We start from the raw sequence: 3916 nt of genomic DNA, 5'->3' as shown, positions 1-3916 counted from the left end.
CCCATTTCGCCCCCCAAATCCCACATTTTTGCCCCAAATTCCCACATTTCGCTCCCCAAAGCCCACAATTTTGACCCAAATTCCCACATTTCGTCCCCCAAATCCCGCATTTTTGCCCCAAATTCCCACATTTTGCTCCCCAAAGCCCACAATTTTGACCCAAATTCCCACATTTCGTCCCCCAAATCCCGCGATTTCCCCCCAAATTCCCCATTTTGGCCCCCAAATCCCACATTTTTGCCCTGAATTCCCAACTTTAACACCAAATTCCCCCATTTCGCCCCCCAAATCCCACATTTTTGCCCCAAATTCCCACATTTCGCTCCCCAAAGCCCACAATTTTGACCCAAATTCCCACATTTCGTCCCCCAAATCCCGCATTTTTGCCCCAAATTCCCACATTTCGCTCCCCAAAGCCCACAATTTTGACCCAAATTCCCACATTTCGTCCCCCAAATCCCGCGATTTCCCCCCAAATTCCCGCATTTTGCCCCACAAATCCCGCATTTTTGCCCCAAATTCCCACATTTCACACCAAATTCCCACATTTTGCCACCCCAAACCCCACGATTTCCCCCAAAATTCCCCATTTTTACCCTAAAACCCCACATTTTGCCCCCAAATCCTGCAATTTCGCCCCAAATTCCCACATTTCGCCCCCCAAATCCCACATTTTTGACCCAAATTCCCACATTTCGCCACCCAAATCCCGCATTTTTCTTCCAAAGTCCCGCGATTTCCCCCCAAATTCCCCCATTTTTCCCCCCAAATCCCACATTTTTGCCCTGAATTCCCAACTTTAACACCAAATTCCCCCACTTCGCCCCCCAAATCCCACATTTTTGCCCCAAATTCCCACATTTCGCTCCCCAAAGCCCACAATTTTGACCCAAATTCCCACATTTCGTCCCCCAAATCCCGCATTTTTGCCCCAAATTCCCACATTTTGCTCCCCAAAGCCCACAATTTTGACCCAAATTCCCACATTTCGTCCCCCAAATCCCGCGATTTCCCCCCAAATTCCCCCATTTTGCCCCCCCAAATCCCACATTTTTGCCCTGAATTCCCAACTTTAACACCAAATTCCCACATTTCGCCCCCAAAATCCCACATTTTTGCCCCAAATTCCCACGTTTTACACCAAAATCCCACATTTTGCCCCCAAATCCCACGATTTCCCCCCAAAATCCCACATTTTTGACCCAAATCCCCACATTTTACACCAATATCTCACATTTTGCCCCAAAATCCAGCGATTTCCCCCCAAATTCCCCCATCTCGCCCCCCAAATCCCGCATTTTTGCCCCAAATTCCCACATTTTACACCAAATTCCCACATTTTGCCCCCAAATCCCACATTTTTGACCCAAATTCCCACATTTTGCCCCCAAATCCCACATTTTAACCCAAATCCCCGCATTTCGCACCAAAATCCAACATTTTGCCCCCAAAATCCCACGATTTCCCCACAAATCCCCCATTTTTGCCCCAAATTCCTGCATTTTGCACCAAAATCCCACAATTTACCCCCAAAATCCCACATTTTGCCCCCAAATCCCGCATTTTTGCCCTGAATTCCCACATTTCACACCAAATTCCCACATTTTGCCCCCCCAAACCCCACGATTTCCCCCAAAATCCCCCATTTTTACCCTAAAACCCCACATTTTGCCCCCAAATCCTGCAATTTCGCCCCATATTCCCACATTTCGCCCCCCAAATCCCACATTTTTGACCCAAATTCCCACATTTCGCCACCCAAATCCCGCATTTTTCTTCCAAAGTCCCGCAATTTCCCCCCAAATTCCCCCATTTTGCCCCCCAAATCCCACATTTTTGCCCTGAATTCCCAACTTTAACACCAAATTCCCCCATTTCGCCCCCCAAATCCCACATTTTTGCCCCAAATTCCCCAATTTCGCCCCCCAAAGCCCACAATTTTGACCCAAATTCCCACATTTCGCCCCCCAAATCCCACATTTTTGCCCCAAATTCCCACATTTCGCCCCCCAAATCCCGCATTTTTCTTCCAAAGTCCCGCGATTTCCCCCCAAATTCCCCCATTTCGCCCCCCAAAGCCCACAATTTTGACCCAAATTCGCACATTTCACACCAAATTCCCACATTTTGCCCCCAAAATCCCACGATTTCCCCCCAAATCCCCCATTTTTACCCTAAAACCGCACATTTTGCCCCCCAAATCCTGCAATTTCCCCCCAAAATCCCCCATTTTGCTTCCCAAATCCCACAGTTTTGCCCTGCATTCCCACATTTTACACCAAAATCCTGCAATTTCCCCCCAAATCCCACATTTTCCCCCCAAATTTCCGCATTTCACACCAATATCCCACATTTTGCCCCCAAAATCCCACATTTTTGCCCCAAATTCCCCAATTTCGCCCCCCAAAGCCCACAATTTTGCCCCAAATTCCCACATTTTACACCAAATTCCCACATTTTGCCCCCAAAATCCCACATTTTTGACCCAAATTCCCCCATTTTGCCCCCAAATCCCACATTTTTGACCCAAATCCCCGCATTTCGCACCAAAATCCAACATTTTGCCCCCAAAATCCCACGATTTCCCCACAAATCCCCCATTTTTGCCCCAAATTCCTGCATTTTTGCACCAAAATCCCACAATTTACCCCCAAAATCCCACATTTTTGCCCCCAAATCCCGCATTTTTGCCCTGAATTCCCACATTTAACACCAAATTCCCACATTTTGCCCCAAAAATCCTGTATTCTTGCCCCAAATTCCAACCTTTCGCCCCCCAAATCCCACATTTTTGCCCCAAATTCCCACATTTCACACCAAATTCCCACATTTTGCCACCCCAAACCCCACGATTTCCCCCAAAATCCCCCATTTTTACCCTAAAACCCCACATTTTGCCCCCAAATCCTGCAATTTCGCCCCAAATTCCCACATTTCGCCCCCCAAATCCCACATTTTTGACTCAAATTCCCACATTTCGCCACCCAAATCCCGCATTTTTCTTCCAAAGTCCCGCAATTTCCCCCAAATTCCCCCATTTTGCCCCCCAAATCCCACATTTTTGCCCTGAATTCCCAACTTTAACACCAAATTCCCCCATTTCGCCCCCCAAATCCCACATTTTTGCCCCAAATTCCCACATTTCGCTCCCCAAAGCCCACAATTTTGACCCAAATTCCCACATTTCGTCCCCCAAATCCCGCATTTTTGCCCCAAATTCCCACATTTTGCTCCCCAAAGCCCACAATTTTGACCCAAATTCCCACATTTCGTCCCCCAAATCCCGCGATTTCCCCCCAAATTCCCCCATTTTGGCCCCCAAATCCCACATTTTTGCCCTGAATTCCCAACTTTAACACCAAATTCCCCCATTTCGCCCCCCAAATCCCACATTTTTGCCCCAAATTCCCACATTTCGCTCCCCAAAGCCCACAATTTTGACCCAAATTCCCACATTTCGTCCCCCAAATCCCGCATTTTTGCCCCAAATTCCCACATTTCGCTCCCCAAAGCCCACAATTTTGACCCAAATTCCCACATTTCGTCCCCCAAATCCCGCGATTTCCCCCCAAATTCCCGCATTTTGCCCCACAAATCCCGCATTTTTGCCCCAAATTCCCACATTTCACACCAAATTCCCACATTTTGCCACCCCAAACCCCACGATTTCCCCCAAAATTCCCCATTTTTACCCTAAAACCCCACATTTTGCCCCCAAATCCTGCAATTTCGCCCCAAATTCCCACATTTCGCCCCCCAAATCCCACATTTTTGACCCAAATTCCCACATTTCGCCACCCAAATCCCGCATTTTTCTTCCAAAGTCCCGCGATTTCCCCCCAAATTCCCCCATTTTGCCCCCCAAATCCCACATTTTTGCCCTGAATTCCCAACTTTAACACCAAATTCCCCCACT

This window comes from Chlamydotis macqueenii, unplaced genomic scaffold, assembly GCF_036417535.1.
Source record: "Chlamydotis macqueenii isolate bChlMac1 unplaced genomic scaffold, bChlMac1.mat HAP1_SCAFFOLD_174, whole genome shotgun sequence".
NCBI classification, from domain to species: Eukaryota; Metazoa; Chordata; class Aves; order Otidiformes; family Otididae; genus Chlamydotis; species Chlamydotis macqueenii.
This window is presented reverse-complemented; position numbering follows the sequence as displayed.